The following is a 21534-nucleotide window of genomic DNA, read 5'->3' on the forward strand; positions in this document are numbered from 1 at the left end:
GATGGCCATTTTTACTATGTTAATCCCACTGATCCATGAGCATGGGAGATCTTTCCATCTTCTGATATCTCCTTCCATTTCTTTCTTCAGAGACTTGAAGTTTTTTTCAAACAGGTCTTTCACCTACTTGGTTAAAGTCACCCCAAGGTATTTATATTATCAGTGGCTATTGTGAAGGGTGTTGTTTCCCTAATTTCCTTCTCAGCCCTTTTGTCTTTGGTATACAGGAGGGCTTCTTATTTTTTTGAGTTAATTTTGTATTCAGCCACTTTGCTGAAGGTGTTTATCAGCTGAAGGAGTTCTCTGGTTGAATTTTTGGGGTCACTAAGGTATACTATCATATCATCTGCAAATAGTGACACTTTGACCTCTTGTTTCCGATTTGTATCCCCTTGATCTTCTTTTCTTGTCTTATTGCTCTAGGTAGGACTTCAAGCACTATGTTGAATAGATATGGAGAGAGTGGGCAGCCTTGCCTTGTCCCTGATTTTAGTGGGATTGACTTAAGTTTCTCTCCATTGAGTTTGATGTTTGCTATAGGTTTGCTGTATATTGCCTTTACAATGTTTAGCTATGTGCCATGTATTCCTGATCTCTCCAAGACTGTAAACATGAATGGACTTTGTCAAATGCTTTTTCAGCATTTAAGGAGATGATCATGTGGTTTTTCTTCTTCAGTTTGTTTATATGGTGGATTACATTTATGGATTTGCATATATTGAACCACCCTTGCATGCCTGGGATGAAGCCTACTTGGTCATGGTGAATGATATCTTTGATGTGTTCTTGGATTCAGTTTGCAAGTATTTTATTGAGTATTTTTGCATCAATGTTCATAAGGGAGATTGGTCTGAAATTCTCTTTCTTTGTTGGGTCTTTGTGAGGTTTAGGTACCATGGTCACTTTTGCTTCATAGAACGAGTTTGGTAATGTTCCTTCTGTTTCTATTTTATGGAATAGTTTGAAGAGAATTGAAATTAGCATTTCTAAGGTCTGGTAGAATTCTGTGCCGAAACCTTCTGGCCCAGGGTTTTTTTTGGAAGGAAAACTGTTGATGACTGCTTCAATTTCCTTGGGAGATATAGGGCTATTCAATCTTTCTACCTGAGCTTGACTTAATTTTGGTAGATGGACTCTATCAGGAAAATTGTCCATTTCTTTTAGATTTTCAAATTCTGTGGCATATAGGCTTTTGTAGTGTGACCTAATGATTGTTTGTATTTCCTCAGTGTCTGTAGTTATGTCCCCCTTTTCATTTCTGATTTGCTGATTTGGATAGCTTCTCTCTGCCTTTTAGTTATTTTGGTAAGGGTTTGTCTATCTTGTTGATTTTCTCAAAGAATCAGCTCTTGGTTTCAAAGATTCTTTGAATAGTTTTGTTTCTAAATAATTGATTTCAGCCCTAATTTTGATTATTTCCAGCCATTTGTTCCTCTTGGGTGTATCTGCTTCTTTTTTTTTTCTAGGGCTTTCAGTTGGGCCATTAAGTTGCTTGTATGTGATGTTACAAATTTCTTCTTGAAGGCACTTAATTGTTTAAATTTTCTTCTGAGCGCTGCTTTCATTGTGTCCCATAAAGTAGGGTATGTTGTACCTTCATTTTCATTGAATTCTAGGAAGTCTTTAATTTCTTTATTTCTTCCTTAAACCAGCTGTCATTGCGTAGCAAGTGGTTCAGTTTCCATGTGTGTGTAGGCTTTACGTTATTGCTATTGTTGTTGAGGTCCAGCTTTAGTCCATGGTGGTCATATAGAATACAGGGGATTATTTCAATTTTTTTTTTATCTGTTGAGGCTTGCTTTGTGACCAACTCTGTGGTCTATTTTGGAGAAGGTTCCATGAGGTGCTGAAAAGAAGGTATACTCTTCTGAGTTTGGGTGAAAAGTTCTATAGACATCTATTAGGTCCATTTGAATTAGGGCCTCTGTAAGTGCCTTTATTTCCTTATTTGGCTTCTGTCTAGATGGTCTGTTCTTTGGTGAGAGTGGGGTATTAAAGTCTCCCACTGTTAAGGTGTTGGGATCGATGTGTGATTTAAGCTTTATCAATGTTTCTTTTATGACTGTTGGTGCTCTTGTATTGGGAGCATAGATGTTCAGAATTGTGATGTCCTTTTGTTGGATTTTTCCTTTGATGAGAATGTAGTGCACCTCCTCATCTTTTTTGATTAATCTTGTTGAAAGTCTATTTTATTAGATATTAGGATAGCTACCCCAGCTTGTTTTCTGGGTCCATTTGCTTGAAACACATTTTTCCAGCCTTTTACTCTGAGATAGTGTTTATCTTTGTTGCAGAGGTGCATTTCTTGGATGCAGCAGAATGTTGGATCCTGTTTCTGTACCCATTCTGTTTGTCTGTGCCATTTTATTGGAGAGTTGAGTCTATTGATGTTGATAGATAATGCTGATCAATGACTGTTAGTTCCTTTTATTGTGGAGTTGGTGGTCTTACTGTGATTCATTGCTTGTTTTCTTTTAATTTTTGTAGGGACATTATCTGTATCCTATGTTTTCTTGGTATAGTTGTTTTTGTTGGATTGGAGTTTTTCTTCTAGTATCTTCTGTAGGGCTGGTTTGCTGTATAGCTATTGCTTAAATTTAGTTTTATCATGGAATATTTTGTTTTCTTCATCTATGTTGATTGAAAGCTTTGCTGGGTAGAATAGTCTGGGTTTACATATGTGGTCTCTTAAAGTGTGCATGACATTTGCCCAGGCCCTTCTGGATTTCATAGTTTCTGATGAGAAGTCCGGTGTGATTCTGATAGGTCTACCTTTATATGTTACTTGGCCTTTTTCCTTTTTGCTTTTAAGATCTTTTCTTTGTTCTGTATATTTAGTGTTTCTACAATGATGTGATATGAGGATTTTATTTTCTGGTCTAGTCTGTTTTGTGTCCTGTAGGCCTCTTGTATGTTTATAGACATCTTTTTCTTAAAGTTGGGGAAAATTTCTTCTATGATTTTCTTGAAGATATTTTCTGGACCTTGGAGGCTAGAATCTTCTTTTTCATCAATTCCTATTTTTCTTAGATTTTGCCTTTTCATGGCATTCTTGATTTCTTGGATGTTTTGTGTTTGAGACTTTTCTGATTTTACTTTTTCTTTGAGAGAAGTATCAATTTCTTCAGCACCAGAGATTCTCTCTTCCATCTCTTGTTTTTTGTTGGTGATGCTTACTTTTGTGGTTCCTGATCTTTTCTCTAAGTTCTCCAGCTCCAGGGTTTTCTCTGTTTGTGTTTTCTTTATTGATTCTAATTTTATTTTTATGTCTTTCACCATTTCTTTCATCTCTTTGAATGTGGCTTCCTGTTTCTGTATGATGGCCTCTATTTTTTTGTTCATTTCTTCTCTATATGCCACTAATTTTGCCTCTACTTGTCCCTCTATTTGTTTGGCTATATTTGCCTGTGTTTCTTTGAGAACTTTGTTCAGTTCCTCTTTCTTTGCTTCTACCTGGGAGGCCAGTTCTTTGAGAGATGCATGTGTTTCTTCTTTAACTGTCTGTATTTGCATGACTATTTCTCTGAGAGATTTGTTTGTTTCCTCTTTATGTGACTCTAATAACTGGATAAACGTAGCTTTAAGATCATTTTCCTGTGTGTCTGATGAATTGGAGTATCCATTGATTTTGGGTGTTGCTGGTGAAGCCATACTTTCCTGCCTTTTGTTAGATGTGTTCTTTCTCTGACCTCTGGCCATTTGCTTATCCGTAACCTTCACTGTTTGTTCTTGACTTCTGCAGTTCAGATTGGTACTGTCTTTCTCTGGCATCTGGAGAATTCTTCAGAGAGATGAGAGAGGTCCAATGGTTTCAGCATGTGCATTGGTGCTTCAGCTGTACCTGTGGGAAGTTCGCGAGCACAGAAGGACAAATGCAGGCAAGAGTGTTTGCGTGAGTGTGCATAGAAGTTTGCCTTGAGGGACAGGGTGCTAGAGATTGTAGAGGTCTTCAGTGTGAGGGAGGGGTACCTTGCAGTCACAGAAGGGGTTGCAGGTGCTGAAATTATCGCAAGCGTTGGTGATGATCACTTGTGTAAATTCCCTGAGTACTTCAGTGGCCTATAGGCTACTGGTATTTGTATCTAACTGAGCTCCAGAGTTATGCCTAAACTCTGCTGGTTGCTCCACAGAACCGGGGCTTCCTTGTCCCAAGAAACCCTCTGTTTTCCACAGTGGATGTGTGGTTGGGAGGTTTCTGATATCTGGCTGCTAGCTTGGATGCACCCTGGGTCTGGGGCTCTGCAGGCACTTGGGGGGCGCTCACTCTCTAGCAGGTCAAATCGAAATGCACAGGGATTCCTCCTCTTCTCTACTGGCAGGTTTAGACCTGCTGAGCCAAACGTGCCCTCAGACAGCTCAGTGGTGTTGCAGCCAATGCACCTGGGAATCCAGCTGTGGCTGCCAAACTGGGGTGTCTAGGTGCCTGCTGGGAAGTCTTGTGTAGCTACTACTGTGGCTTGGTGCTTGGTGCCCCTGGGCAGTTTTGCAGGTCTGCCGAACTTTGGTGGCTGCACAGCTCATTGTCTGCTACTGAGGGACTGAGCATCTAGTACAGTCAGGCTCTGTGGAGTCGGTATGGCTGGTAGCTCGCAGGCGTGGGACTGCCGATCTCGGGTTCAGAAAGTGGGTGAGGCTGGCTGCTGAGGCTGGGGTGCTAGTGTCCCCTTCTCTGCTGTCTCGGTTCTCAGGCAGCAAGTTCTGTGTCACTGGCGCTGTGGCTTGGCTCCTCTGAGGGGGAGGGAAGCCCAAGGAAGGAAAGTGCCCCTTTCCATTCCCAGAAATCTGGGTCTGACCTGAATCAAAAAGTTCCCTGCTCCTGTGGTGTCCCCCCTCCTTCAGAAGGTCCCAATGTCGATTTTCCAGTTTCAGTTGCCTCTCCACTCACCAGTTTCAGAGTTTCAAATCTTCTGCCTCTCAGAAACAGTGCACGCTGATTGCCGCCATCTTGGATCTCCTGTAGTTTAGCTTTTTTATGTCTGTAGATTTTAGTATGTTAATCCTTATTATATGGCGAATATCCGCTTATAAGTGAGTATATACCATGGATGTCTTTCTGCTTCTAGGTTACCTCACTCACGATGATCATCCTGAGTGAGGTGGGAACTAGAAAAGATCATCCTGAGTGAGGTAATCCTTATGGAAGAAGAGGGAGCTAGAAAGACCTGAAGGGGACAGGAACTCCATAAGGAGACTAACAGAGCCAAAATACCTGGGCCTAGAGGGTCCTGCAGAGACCAATACTCCAACTAAGGACCATGCATGGAAAAGACCTAGACCCCCTGTTCAAAGGAAGCCCATTGGCTACTCAGTTTCCAAGTGGAGTCCCTAGTAAGGGGTACAGGGACTGTCTCTGACATGAACTCAGTGGGCCAGCTCCTTGATCACCTCCCCCTGGGGTGGGGGTGTGCAGCCTTGCCAGCCACAGAGAAAGATGATGCAACCAGCCTCAATGAGACCTGATAAGCTCTCCTCCCCTTTCAGGGAACTAGGGAAAGGGCATAGGGGGAGAAAAAGGAGTGTGGGCAGGACTGGAAGGGAGGAAGCTGCATTGGGGATACAAAGTGAATAAACTGTAGTAAACAAATATATAAATAAAATTAAATTAAAAAAAGAAGAGACAGTATTTACATATAAAAGTCACAAGGAGGCGCTCTAAACTCACCTAAACATTTATTATTTTCTTTTTTAAATCTGCATCTGGGGACAGTAAGACTGTCTTGAAGGATTATCTTGAAGGATAATTACTTCTGAGATAGAATTTTATCAGTTGAGCCTTGGGGGAGTGGTAATATGCAAACACTTATTAAAATGTTGTGGTGGGAGGTGACAGAATTCTACCTAAGTCAAATAAGACAGATGCAAATAAAACCAAAGCCTTTCTGGCTTATCTGTTCCTTGGTTGAAGGTGTATGTGAAATGGCAGATTTTATCCATGTAAGAAACAGCATGGAATGAGTAAGGGAAATTCTCAGTTTATCAGTAGCCCTGACAAACATGCATGTAAGTAGCATAATTCTCAGAATGGAATATTTTTCCTAGGACTTTTTTGGGAGGGAGCATGCTATTGAGCTGTTTTTCACATAATAATTCTCATATCAAGGAAAGCATAAAGTGTATCATAGATTTTTATACAAATAGAAATTAATTGAAAAAAACCAGTGTATTGTAAACAGATGTGATTAAGCAACAGAAATAGAAGCTCACAGGATCTGTTGAGTTGTGCTTGATTTTCTGCCTGTGTTGTTCCTAGATAAAGCTTTTTTTTTTCTCTCTCTCTCACAACTGGAAGAACAAAAAGAGAGGATCAAATTGGAGCCAGGCTTCTGGCTGGGCAGAATCTGTTGGAACTTGGAAATGCCATTGTTTCTTTGATCTTAGGTCTTGGTTCTCTAACTTGGCTTTGAGATAAGGACAGGGAAATTAGCTCGCTCCACACACCATGACCTAGCACTTCCTTGGTTCTACAGAGCTGGTGAATTTGGGAGGTTTCTTTTCTTTCTTTCTTTTTTCTTTCTTTCTTTCTTTCTTTCTTTCTTTCTTTCTTTCTTTCTTTCTTTCTTTCCTTTCTTTCCTTTCTTTCTCTCTCTTTCTCTCTTCCTTCCTTCCTTAACATTGTTCTAAGTTTAGGAGCAGTAAATTGGGAAGGAGTTGTACTGGGAGATGCCAGCCTTGCTTTCTTGTTGCTGTGGTTTGATACCCTGGCAGAAGCTGTGCTATGTATTTCAAAATGGCTAAAAGAGGAATGAGGCTGTACTCACTGTAGAGAAATGAATTGAGTTAAAGTGATAGATGTGCCACTTATGTACCCTATTTGCTCACTAATTGCATTGTAATGTAGATGTATTAAGTCAAATTGTACCTCATAAATATATACAAACATGATATGCCAATCAAATCAATAAAAAAAAGTGTGTCTGCAGATCAACAGCACTGATGTCACCTGGGGTTCCTTCCTCAGGACCCCTCAATCAGTATCTTCACTTTGACAAGACATCAAGAAGATGAATCATGTATACTAAAATTGAAGATTGGGGAAGTCAAAGTAATTGAGACTTTCAACCAGGCATGATTAGATTAGACAGTTTGGCTTTAATTTCTCCAGAGCAGAGCAAAAGAAGAAAGAAGTGAGGCTGAGATGAAATGGAGACTTTCCTTTTGCTGTTGGGGAGTGAATGCATGGCTTTTTACATGCTCAGTGCAAGCTCTTACCAATGAGCTACATCCCAGACTGAGGGAAGTGCTATGAACAGCCCCTGTCACTTTGTCATTTTATCCTCAGTACATCTACATACACTTCTCCCAAACTGTAAGACTTTGATACTTATTTTAAGCTTGTTTACTTTGGCCACAACACTTAACATGAGATCTGATCCCTTGGTAATTTAAAGCACCCACAAAACTTCTGCTGAGAGATCTGCTAATGATTTCACAGAAGTTTCTAGAAGATGACAAAACGTGTTTGCTCTAGCTGCTGTTAACATTTTTTTTTTCTGTCTTTGAAAGTTTGATTATAATATATCTGGTATGGAGTTTTTTACATTTATCTTGTTAGCATTCTTTGGGCTTTTTTTGGGTCCAAGTCCTTTTCCAGATTTGGGAAGGACTCAGCTATTTCTTTGGCTCTCACCTTGAACTCCCATAATGTACATACTGGTCATATTGATGCTGTCTCAAATTACTTCAGTAGTTTTTTCCTTATCTTTTTTGCTCCTCAAATTGAATTATTTCCAAGGTCCTTGAATTTGTTCATTCTTTTTTTTTTTAAATACTTGATCGAATTTGATGTTGAACACCCACTGTAAATTTTCAGTTAAAATACTGTATACTTAATCTCCATGATCTCTAGTATGTAGTTTTAAATGCTTCTTTAAAGACATCTTTGTAGGGGATGGAAAGATGGCTGACTCAGTGATTAAGGACATTTGTTGCTTTTTCAGAGAACCTGGGTTTTCTTTTTAGCATCAACATGTTGTCTCTCAATTGCCTGTAAGTCCAGTTCTCATGGGTCCAACACCCTCTTCTGCCCTCAGTGGGCACAAGCTACACATGTGATATTGCATGTATACACACAGGAAAAACATTCTCATACATAAAATTCAAAAAAATCTTTAAAATTTCTTTGTTGAAATTCTTTACTATGTGATTTTCTTGAACTTTGAATTCTTTGCCAGTGAAGCCATATAACTCCATTTTAGTAATGGTAATTGATGGAGATTCATGTTCTATTGTTAGGAACATCTTTGTCCAGTTCTTTTTTTTCCTTGATTCTGTGTTGCTGTCTGAGTAGTTGACAAGGCAGACACTCATCACAGAAGTTAAGAACTGGCCTGAGTGGAAGTAAATCCTCACCAACAGGCCTGGTAGGAGGTTCTGGAGGACATCTATATAAATTATTTTATCACTGCTAAATGGTCTCTTCTTGATAATCTGCAACTGCATTTGAGGTTTGAATTCTTATGAAGGGATGATCAACATTCCTCTGCCAGCCTTGAGGTGCCAGGCTTTGTATTTGTTGGAAGTGTGTCTTTTAATTAGAATTTGAACTTCTCAGAGAGGGATTTTTTCTCTGAGCTGTGGCTGAGTCCAGATGTTTGTTGGTGAAAGGTGGATCTAGAGCTTCCTACTCAACCATTGTGCTAGCCTTTCTGGTTGGCTTCTTTTATTTCATTTCATCTAAGTTTTTCTTTTCTGAAAATTGTGAAGTTAAGCTTCATAGTCAAAAAAGCATACAGACTGTTTTGTATTTCATACGAGTGTACTTTATTTAAATGTATTGTCATAAAGATCATACTTCTGAATGGGCTAGTGTTTTTCTCATCTCTGTTAGATGCCGGAGGAATTTCAGTTCTTCAGAACAACTCTTACAAAGATATTCTTCATCTTTGGGCCACTACTTTAGAATATTCTCCTTTGACCTGGAATTCCTTCGATTTTAGTGGCCTAGCAGTATTTACTGGAAATGCTTGCCTGACAGTGCATTTGAATAAGCAGTATCAGCAGTGTAGCCTATGCAATGGTTAACTTAGAAGTATTGCTGATAATCCAATAACAGATCATTCTTAAAGAAGAAGGAGCAGGCTTGAGAGGTGGCTTTGTGAATAAGAACACCTGCTACACAAGCATGAGCAGCTGAGGTCTGATTCTAGCACCTACAAAAAACAAACAAACAAACAAACAAACAAACAAACAAACAAAAAACATACCCACACCTACCTGTAACCCCACTTGTGTGGGGTTGCTTAGCTCCAGGTTCGGTAAGAGACCTTTTCTCAAGAAACAGAAGGTGGGGAAGGATAAAACAGGATCTGAATGTCTACTCCATCTCTTGTGAATATCACACACACACACACACACAGACACACACACGGAGCCAAGAAGATGCTAACTGTTTTGAGGGAGAAGTGTCATATGTATCCTGGACCAAAATCTTAAGGTTTCTTTTTTTTATGTTGAAACAATAAACCTTAATTTCTCCACAGCTCTTATCTTTTTTGTTAAACCGTTTCATTTCGCTTTGTGGAACACTTAGAAAAGTACTGTTCACTTAACAGTGTTCAATAGAAATATATGACTTAAAATTTAAAAGATGAATCAGTGACAGATGGAAAAAATAATGAGTAGACAGAAGACCTAGGAAGACAAATTGGCCATGTATTCTGAAGAAAGAATCCTGATTTAAAGAATAGTTTATGATAATTTCTGTGGACTTCCCTGATCCTATCTACCCCACCCACGGCTGGGGATTGAACACAGGCTGTTGCATATCTTAAGAAAACAACATTCTACAAAGCATCATCCAGATCCCTCTATGGATATTTTCATGTTGTTCCAATAATTATAACAATAATTGGAAATGCGACACTGTCTTTATTTTCTGTGATAATATATAAATTTCATTGCAAGACTGTTGTCTGTTGTCTAGGAACCTATATTCATGTGTTCATTTAGGTGAAAATTCAGAATGTCAAAAGAGCATCATTGTGCTTATTAATATTCCCTAATGACGATCTCATCATCTTTTCTTGGCTGAGTAACAAAATCCAACTCTCTGTTCTGTCTTGAAAGGTGGTGGTGGTGGTGGTGGGGGATGAACTTGCCCTCCTTTGTTCTTCTCATGTGCCTTATCAGTTCTAGTGAATACTCTTAAGTCAGGAATAGCTGGTCTTTCTAACTCTTGGTGGTGCTGGTGCACAGGCAAACAGGACATTTTTTTCACCTTACAAGGTTCAGAGGGTTACTATTTAGAAAATAGCCTGAGAAAAACAAGGTTTTGCAAGTATGCAGTAAATTAAACAGTGATGCCATGGTTCTGATACGCTGTATATAGGAAGCATCACACCATGAGACTTACGGCTACAGCTTGTTTTCTAACTGATGCAAAACGTAAAGTACCCGGTTTTCATGTCACTAAGTCTCCCATACTGGGATCTTTCTTCTCTATTTTTTTTTTCCATGCAGATAGTTGTGTTCCAACTGAACCCTGCGTATACTTACTATTTAGGTTGTGCATAGTGCATATTATGCATAACTATAGGTACTTTGATTCAACTATGCTATTGGAGTGATCAAAAAAAATATAGTGATGTAAACAAAGTCAGTTTGGATGAAGATTCATTTAAAAAAAGTCATCCTAAGAATATGACAGAGGCAATGTTGTATGAATTTAGTTTTTTTCATCTCTATAATTATTTTTCTATTGCTCATGCATATAAAACATTGAAAATTGTATATGACTTATTCTTTTCATTCTTGCTACAGTAAAGTAATACTAGTAAAACAAAATATCTGGGATTACAGAGGGTGGCAGGTCTTGATATCTCCTAAACCAATGACAATAAGAAAATGTAGTGTTATATCGTTCTTTGTGTTTTATTTTCTTTTTTTGAGACAGGCTTTCTCTGTGTGGCCGTGCCTGTCCTAAAACTCTCTCTATATTCCAGACTGGCCTTGAACTCAGAGGTCCACCTGCCTCTGCCTCTCAAGTGCTGGGATTAAAGGAGTGTGCCACCACAGCCATCACCACCACCACCACCACCTGGCAATAACGTTATATCTTAAGGTGAGGAGGAGTAAAGGAGTTCTTAATATATCATGGCACTTTCAGAATGATAGAGTAGAAACCTCTGAAAATTGACTCCTCTATGAAAGTAATGAGAATGCAAAGTTTTCAAAATAAATGTTTTTAAAAGTATGAAAATTAATCAAGACTTGGGATAATTTGTAGAACTATTCATAAAGAATAGTTAAATCCCAGCAAAGCAGCCACAGTGTTTGAACTTGCCTTCTCACTCGAAGATAGGTCAGTTAGGAATTTCTTGTCCCAAAAACATGATAAGAACAAACAACAAGCAGAATAAGACCCAGAGACATCTAGCATACTACAAGGCTTATCAACAAAAGCATAATGGCATCTCAGAGAGGAGAGAGGAGAAGAAGGGGATTGAGGGGCAAGAGAAATTTTGAGAAATAATCTCCCAGATGTGCTGAAGACTATCAATCTATATATATAAGAAGCTTAAAAAGCCTTCAGTTCAAAAAGAAACCCCAAAGACATGCACACTGAGATTCAACCTACCGTACTGTTGAAAGCCAAAAAAGAGAGACAGACTGTATAAAACATAAAGAAGCAAGTCATCATGTATACTGGACAATATGAATAACCCCTAATTTCTCAGCAGACACAATAAGAAGTGTAGAAAAGTGTATAAACATTAGAAGTGCTAAAAGTGAAATAATATCAGATAAGAATAATATATCTTGCATCCTCCAAAGAGATGAACTGGAAGTGTAGGCATGCTGACAGTAAATAAATAAATAAAATATAACAATAGTTTCTTTATACTAGGGATACTGTATATATCATGTCTCTGTGTGTCTGTCTGTCTACCAAAGAGAGTGCTTTATCTTAATTGAAAGAACACTGAAGAAAGAACACTTGAATTCACACAGAGAAGTAAAAAACATGATCTCAGAAAATAATCTTTATTATTTCTGAGTATGGAAGTTATCAGGATCAAAATGGAGTCACTTGTGTCAAATCTTATGCAGGGTGAGGTGTGGGGATTAAGGCAAAAGGCCACAAAAGAAAGGGTTTCATGAATGTGTGCTTGCTAGCTAGACCACCAGAGCTGTAACTCTGAACAAAGGTGGACACAATAGTACTTGTGAGGACATAGTCACCACTGTCCCTTCAGGCCTGGACTCACTCCACTTTTAAGCAAATAATAATTGTTTTCATGTACTGTCTTCATTCCTCCTTTGACTTTAATCCTTACATGTTTCATTTCTGGACCCCAGAGATTTTTACACATATTTATATTAGAGTGTTTTTTTATTAGTAAATTAGCATCTTGGGAGAATCTCTGTTACTTAGGTTGACAGTAGAAAAAAAAACAGAATAGAAAAAAAAATAAAGAAATCAGTAAAAATAACTTTGATTTTTTTAAACAATCAAGAAGAATGATTAATTATTGGCTAGATTGATTAAGAGAAAAAGAAATAAGGCTCAATTATTGAAAGCCAGAAATTAAGTTAATCATTTTTCCAGTAGGATTTTGTCATAGGAATTCAAGATGACTAATACAAAAAGTGTATAAGCAGGGTTGGGGGATAAAGGAAGATAATTTCAAAACATTATTTGGGCATCTGAAAATATCATGTTCTAGGCAGATGTGAAATGATATTTCCAGAGCATGATACAACGATTGCAAACATGATCTCAGAGTAGGTGTGGTTTTCTGTACCGGACCTGTGCAAACCTGTGTCTGTCAAGAGCCAATCATGGATCTAGAGTGGCACATGGGTCTCTACACATATCTGTTAAACTTTTAGCAACTTATGGCATCTGGGGAGGGGTAGTCATTGATTTCAGTGGTGAACCCCCCAGGATCCAATAATACCAAATCTGTGACCACAGTGGCTGTACTGGTTAAAATCAGAGGCTTCTAACCCATAGCAAAATGCATGAACATATGAAAGAACCTATAAGGAGGAGGGGGTTCAATAACAGATGTGAGGGAAATAAAGGATGGAAAAAAATGGAAGTCAATAGCAAGCACTATGTGTATGTATAAAATTCCAGATAACAAATTTTATCAACATGAAAGACCTGACAAAGTCATAGTAATCAAAGATTATTTGACACTTATTGGCATGATTAAAAAAAAAACATACAGATCAATACAATCAATTTTAGAGTGTAGAAATAGTTACCTGCTTCCTTCCCTTTTTGTGTCCTGGTCTTGCTGTGTAGTCCTGGCTTAATTCATGTTTGCTATTTGGCCTCAAATATGAAACTATCTTCTTTCTACCACTTCCCAAGTTCTGAGATTACACGTGTGAGCCATCGCACCCATCACAGTTCTTATTTTTATAGTTACTGCAGCTTCGACAAGGGAACCAGTGCAACAAAGTGGTAGAAGAAATACATTTCATCAAATGCGTCTGCTGGAAATTAAGTTGGATGAATCGCATATCATATTCTATAAAAAACTAACTCAAATGAACCAAGGAGCTATATGTAAAAGCTAAACATAGATTTCTATAAGAAATAAATGTTTGTATCTTTGGATTGAGGAATGGTTTTAGATGTGGCAAGAAAGTGTAAGTGACAAAAGAAAAAATAAACTTCATTAAAATGTAAAACTTTTGGTCTTCAAATGATACTCTCAAGAAAATGGAAACAATTCAGGTAGGGTGGCACACATTTGTAGTTCCAGATACTCAGGAGGCTGTCCAGAAGGATCTCTTGGGCCTAGAATTTTGGGGCTAGCCCGGGCAACAAACGGTTGAAAGAACAGAAAAGAAATTTAAAACAGCTTACAAAACGAGAAAAAAAAGTTTTTAAAATTTTATTCTTTTGATGTATATGTGTACATGTTGCCAAGTATATGTATGTTCACTACCTGTGTGCACAAGCCCCAAACTGTCATCAGAGGGAATTGGTTCTCCTGTAGCTGGAGTTACAGTTGTAAGCAGTTGTGACCCCAACATGAGTTCTGGGATCTGAATATGTGTCTTCTACAAGAGGAATGAGGTTCTCTTACTTGTGGGGCCATCTCTCCAGCCTGAGAACAGTATTGTTAAATCATTGACTTGATATTAGATATGTACTTAATCTAAAATATAAAAAGTACTTCTTATAATTTAAAATAATATGACAAGTAACTGAAGTATATAGACAAAGTATTAATGAGAGATGTTTATCCAATATATACAATATTATATATATGTATATATATATTGATACACACACACTAAAGATGTAGGGAAAATTTCAATATCACTATTCATTAAGAATGTAAATCAGAACCATGAGGTGCCACTTCTAACCAACTAGCACGTTGGTTGGACAAAAAGGTAAACAGCACACTTCCAATATGATATATTGAAACTACAACTCTCATACAGTGCTGTTGGATTGTAACTTGGCACAGTGATTTGGGAAAGCACATTTATAGTTTCTCAGAATGCTAAATTTATAGTTAGCATGTGACTCAGTCATGTCTGCCAAAACACACACTCAAGTAAACTTGAGATACCCTCAAAACCCCAAATATCAGTTCTCAAGTCAGCTTTGATTTTAACAGTGGAGAAGCTGCTCACATACCCATCAGTTCCTGAATGGGTAGAGGAAAGGGGTACAGTGATTCTTGGGGTTTTTAACCTGTACACATCAGATAACACCAGGGGTGCTATGCTGTCTTTTACACCCAACAGCCTATCTCGGTGTAAATTTATATTCGTGAGAATGTGTTTTGAGTTGAGCTTGTCATATAAAATTCAAGAGGCTGAACTAATTTGCTTTTTCCTGTTTTTGCATTTTACTTTGCTTACCCTTTGGCTGGATGGTCTATAACTTAAATCCAGAATATTTGTTGATTATTGGTATTAGTTGATTATTGGTGCAGTCACACAAAACTTACTATATTATCTTGGAGGCCAAAGTCTAAAATAAATTATTTTCTCAATCATTTTAAATTAAGCTTTGATTACATCAGTTTCCCCTTTCTCTTCCCTCCCTCCAGCTCTTCTCAAATTCCCTCCTTGCAGCTTGTCCTGTGTCTTCCCTGAATGTACATATATATTTACTTGTATGTATAAGTATGTATAAATACAACCTGTTGAGTTTGGTTTTGTTGTGTGGGTATGTGTGGTTTCAGTTTCATTGGGTTGATGGCTGAGGCTGGTCCTTCGGAGGATACTGGGGTCCAACAGAACACATTTCCTCATTGTTGCTGACTTCAAAAGCCTGCCAAGACTCCTTGACCTGACCTCTTTGCACCAGCCCTGCCTCTGTCTTCTGAACACAGCTCCTTCTGTAACCAAGTCTCCACCAGTCTTCCTTTTATAAGGACACTTATTTTTACTCTTACAGCTCATCCAGATAATCTAGAATAATCTCTCTACTGCAAGATTATTGCTTTAATGACATTGATGAAGTACCTTTAAAGGAAGCATTCATAGGTTCCAGAGAATGGAACCTGGATATCTTTGCAGACCATTATTCATACGGCAAATGTAAAAAATAAAAAAATGCATTCTTCTTCAAAGACACTTGCTCTCATTCCTGTTTTGTGTCCATGCTTTCCTGCCTCAAATGCAAGCCACCAGGCTTATGCCATCACCAATATTAGATGTAAACATTTGTAGCCACTACTGTCCTTTCTGAAATGAGGTTTGGTGCTAAGTGGTTTGAACTTCTCAATGGGATTAATGTGTATACATTCATGTGCATGTGAAAACACATATGTACACTTAATTTTCAATGTGGCTTATGCCAGTTTCTCTCCAATAAGAGTATTACCTGAGTGACACATAAATGTAGAAGACTAAGCCAGTTGAGGTCATTCTTGCTGTGGGCATTTGAGCAGCTTTTCTGCTGTTAAAAACAAAGCTGACTTGAGCACTGATGTTCGGGAGTTTGGCGAATAGATGGGTGTGTGTTTTGGTAGACATGGCTAAATCACATGCTAACTGTAAATTTAGCATTTTAAAAAATTATCAATCTGGATTATTTTTGGTCAGCATTTGATCACAGCAACAAAAAGCAAACTAGGGCAGGCTTCCTTCCAGTTACAACTTTTTTTTTTCTTTTCAGTATTATTTCCTGGAATTTATTGACATTTCTGGAAATCCTGGGATAATGCTATTGCCTGGCTGGGGAGAGATTATTTTCTTCTTGGTGTTTCTGAACCTATAAGTATGGTGGTACACATGGGTAATCCCAAGTGGGAGGCAGAGACAGAAGGATGGCAGAGGATTCCAGGCCAACCTGAGATGTATAGAGTGACTCCATTATTTGTAAGTATCTAAATGTAAAGAAAAAGAAGTACTATTTCTTTTTTCCCCCACCACGAATCTCTGAAACTATTTTATGTTTGAGAGAGGGCAATGCTACAGTTCATGAAGTAGTTTCAGATAATATATTAATGGCAAACCTTGCAGGACCTTACAGAGAAAACAGCATTCTTCACCTTTCCGTTTTGAGGATGGAGCTCTGACAAGACATTACTTCTTGCTATTTCTAACATGTTTTGATTAGTCTTGGTAAAGAAAAGTAGCAAACCACAAAAGAAGTTTAGAAACCAGCAGGAGAGAGTGGAGTTCCTCACTAACCTCTGCCTCTTCTGACATCTTAAACCCATCTGAGCTGTAGCAAGAACTGTGCTTCAAATGTAAGCTGGGGTGCACGGACCATTAAGAATTATGTCATACAAAAAGGATTACCTTCATACGAAAGCATCTACATCAGATAATACATCCTCTGACATAAATGGAATCTTCAGGCCAGGCCGATGTCTGGGATCCAAGCTGCTACAGGCTGCATTGGTGTCTGAGGTCTGTGCTGCCACTGGTTGCTATGCACAAGGAAGCTTCTGTTGAAATGGTATTGATGACTGTAGATTCATAACTGAGAACGAGAGACATTGAAGGCTTCTGTGACAAATAAAAAGAAACACTTCAGGCAGGACACTAATGAAGAGTCCTTAAAAGGAATACTACTCAGCAATTAAAAACAAGGAAACCATGAATTTTGTAGGCAAATGGTGGGAACTAGAAAAAGTCATCCTGAGTGAAGTATCCCAGAAACAGAAAGACACACATGGTATATGCTCACTTATAAGTGGATATTAGACATATTATATTGGATAAAAATACTAAAATTTGTATACCTAAAGAAGCTAAGCAAGAAGGAGGACCCTGGGTAAGATGATCAATTTTCATTCAGAAAGGCAAATAGGATAGACATTGGAAGAAGGAGAAAACAGGGAACAGGACAGGAGCCCACCAGAGAGGGCCTCTGAAAGACTCTACCCAGCAGGGTATTGAAGCAGATGCTGAGACTCATAGCCAAACTTTGGGCAGAGTGCATGGAATCTTATGAAAGAAGGAGGAGATTAAAGACCTGGAGGGGGCAGGAGTTTCACAAGGAGAACAACAGAACCAAAAGAAAAAAAAAAACTGGGCACAGGGTTCTTTTCTGAGGCTGATGCTCCAACCAAGGACCATGCATGGAGATAACCTAGAACTCCTGCTCAGATGTAGCCCATGGTAGCTCAGTCTCCAGGTGGGTTCCCTAGTAAGGGGAACAGGGGCTATCTTTGACATGAATTCAGGGGCTGGCTCTTCCCCAAGAGGGGGAAGCAGCCTTTCCAGGCCACAGAGAAAGACAATTCAGCCAGTCCTGATGAGACCTGCTAGGCTAAGGTCAGATGGAAGGGGAGGAGGACCTCCCCTATCATTGGACTGGGGGAGGGGCATGGGAGGAGAAGAGGGAGAGAGGGAGGGTTTGGGAGAGTGTAAGGAAGGGGGCTACAGCTGGGATCCAGAGTGAAAAATTCTAATAAATAAAATAAATTAAAAACTGTGGTAAAGATGCTAAAGTGTAGCTCTTGATGGTTTCTGGTGGTGGATGGGAGGGTATGGTATAAATTGGAGGTATGGCGGGGGGGGGGCTCCTCAGCACTGATTACCTTAAAGGTAAAGGGGTAAATGGACCATGTGAGTCTTGGTTCTGTGAATCAATGTTCCCAGAGAAACAGCTGTGTCTACATTAAAGAGTTAAAAATCTGACTGGCTGAAGAGAACTATATAATTATGGAGAGTTGGATAGTTGCAGATCTAGAACCAATTATCTTAAGCCACTGTTTGTCCTCTTGATAGACACTCTTTGCCCACCTCTGTCTGACTTACCTTTCTTGCAATTATCAGGTAAGAATGTTTTGAAATAACAAACCATCAAGCTCACACCAATCCCAAATTAGAAATGTGGTCAGGCAACATTTACATCATCCCAGAGATTTCTCCGCTCTGTGACCCACAAATCTGATTATTTTCACCAATATACTTCAAGAAATGCCTTGATTTATGACTATTTTTTGTTCTGAGACTATAGAAATATTATATTTTTACATTAGAACAATATAATATTCGGGGCAAGCTGAATCCACCATGTTCTGGGCATCATCACGTATATTTGGTTCAAGAATAAGCTACTTTATTTCTTTTGAGGTAAGGGCTGTGCTTTGCATCAACAGTACCAACTCATCTTTTGATTTTATTCAATTTCTACTAGGGGCCTATTATTACAGTGGGATTTTTTTTAACTCCAGAGGTAGAATGATCGTGCAGAGTTAGAGCAATGATCGGAGGAAAAAAAGTGGGAAATGCCAGATAATCCCTCAATTTTGCAGATGTGTATTTGTCTATTTCATTTGAACATGAAGAAAATTGATGTTCCAGAAATCCAAATTAAATTATGCAAACATAGTCTGTCTGTAGACTAAAAAGACTGAGAAACTAACTAGAGTTAATTGGATTTCCTAACCAATTTCCTGCACACAGTCCTTGCTTCCTTCCTATTTTTCTACTGAGAATGGACTAATGGAACTTACTAATCTCAGGTAGAAGTGCTTATTTACCGGAATGGTGAAGTAATTAAGTCGCTATTTCTTATCAAAGGACTTTATTTTTGTTCCTATCTGGGCTAGAATAGGCCAAAAATCTAATTTATGTCAATGATTTACAAAGCTAAGTAAATGGCAATGTCAATAAACACTTGAAAGGAAGCTTTGCTTTCAATTCATTGGAATAATTGAGGTGAAAAAGAAATCTCATAAGAGCAGTTCATCCCGATCCAGAGCTTGGAGTGCACTGTAGATGAGTTAGCATGTTCTTTTCTGCATATTCCTTTTTCCCTCTGTATCTCGAACAGCCAAATGGTGCTCAGGCAACACAAAGATGGGCACAACTGGAGAACAGAGTCTTTCGTTTGTTTGTTTAAGACTAGGGCTCACTATACAGTCCAGGCTAGCTTCCAACTCAGGATCCTTTTGCCTCCTGCTAGAAGAATGATTTGCTAATGTATTTATATACTGCCAGAGTCTGGTTGTAACATTGGGTTACAGTTGGATTGCTTGCTGGACACTCACATTAGATAACTCAATCCAAAGTCTGTTTCACATCCAGCAAATTCTCCTAAGCTGCAGGCACAGAGGGGGCCACTTAGGTATGACTGCTCAATAACATTTTTTAAAACATTTCTTTGTTATTATTATTTATTACAATTTAATCGCTTTGTAACACTGCCATAGCCTCCTCTCTGTCCCACCCTCTTTTCCTCTTTCTCTTCTATATCTCTCCCCTAGTCCACTGATAAAGGAGGTCCTCCTCCCCTACTATCTGACCCTAGTCTATCAGGTCTCATCAGGACTGCCTGGATCCTATTTCTCTGTGGCCTCATTAGGCCACCTCAGTAGGGGAGGTGATCAAAGAGCTGGCTACTGAGTCCATGTCAGAGACAGCCCCTTCTCCCCTTACTAGGAAGCCCCCATGGAGACTGAGCTGCTGTGGGCTATATCTGAGCAGGGGGTCTAGGTCCTCTCCATGCATGGTCCTTGGTAGATTTATCAGTCTCTGCAGGACCCCCTGAGCCCAAATTGTTTGGCTCTCTTGCTCTCCTTGTGGGGCTCCTGTCCCCTCTAGGTCTTTCTATCTAACCCTTCTTTCATAAGATTCCCTGCGCTCTGCCCAAAGTTTGGATGAGTCTCAGCATCTGCTTTGATACCCAGTGCTGTCTTTCAGAGGTCCCATGTGGAAAGTTCCTGTCCTGTTCCCTGTATTCTCCTACTTCTGTTCTCTATCCTGTTTGCCCTTCTGAATGAGGATTAAGTCTCTTTCCTATGGTGCCCACAAGGAAAGGCTCAACCTGAGAAGTGCACAGAGAGCCTCCTTTGTTCTATGAAGTAGTCAGATGTTGAAGAAGCATCTTTTATTTACACAGGCATTTTCTAACAATAGATCTTGATTCTTTTATTAGGCCTCCTCTTTCTCATTTATTCTTGGAGAAATCTGAAATTCAGAAAGAAAAGAGCAGGACTGTAAAACAGCAGGATGGTTTGAATATGCTATTGATGTATCCATTAACCTTTAAAGCAGGGCATCTCTATGTTTCAGCTCTAAGCTTAAGTTCTGTTTACAAAGAAAGCATTAATCAAGACATATGAATCCATTTATAATGCCTTTGCACCTGTCGCTGACTCCAGTGCAAGCTGGAGAGTGAGATGGCTGCAGCCTGACAGCTAATTTTATGCCAAGGTCTTCACTGTCCAGAGACTTGTCAAAGTCAAGCAACCAATGTCTTTTATGACAAGCACCTTTTCCTTTTTTTTTTTTTTCCCCAGAGTGGTAAATAGAACAGAAGAAGGAGTTGCCATCTACTGTAGCTGTGTGAAAATCACACCAATACAGGCCCCCAGGCTTTTATTAGCATACCCCCCTCTTAACTAATTACTGTCAGCATTAAATTACAGCATCAGGAGGCCCTACTCAATACCAATTCATTCATTTTAGGTCACAGTTTGGCAGAAAACCTGTAGTGAAAGGACAAACTTTTATCCACTAAGCCTTTTATTTGTGACTAAACAAAAGTCTCGACAAGTAGTATAATTTGAGTCAAGCAGGGTTATACTAAAGGCCGATTAATACCTTTGTTTTTAATATAATAAAGATTTGCTCTAGCCTGTAGTCTACTCCAAAGGACTTAACATCTTTTATATCAAAATACTTAGAAACTTGTACATGATTTTCTTTCTCGTTTAAGCCTCGCATCTTTTAGTGCTATGAGTCTTACAGTCAACAAGTAACACACTTAAAAAATAGATCTAAGTGTTTGTCTTTCACTGCTATGTAGGGAGGCAAAGTTTTTAGTGGTGTTAGTTTTCTTTAATAATATGTTGATTAGATAGGCATTCTATCCTGACCCTTTGAAATGCCATTATTGTACAAGGGTGGTCAGACAAGAACACTGTTAAGTCATGTAGACAGGCTGTGATCTCCTCAGGTGTTTTCTGAGATTAAAAAGGTACATTCAGTTATTACCCTCCCAGGGGTTGCTTTCATGTGTTAGGATCTAGCCAATTCTTTAGTTTATTTAGGAAAAAAAAGTCAAGTGTGCTGCAGCCTAACGTACGCTTGGTGGTTCTGAAATAAAGTGATTTTTCTAGGGAACAGAAGCAAGACTGAATTGACAAA

The sequence above is a fragment of the Psammomys obesus genome, unplaced genomic scaffold (genome assembly GCF_907164565.1).
Source record: "Psammomys obesus unplaced genomic scaffold, mPsaObe1.curated_primary_1811, whole genome shotgun sequence".
Taxonomy (NCBI): Eukaryota; Metazoa; Chordata; class Mammalia; order Rodentia; family Muridae; genus Psammomys; species Psammomys obesus.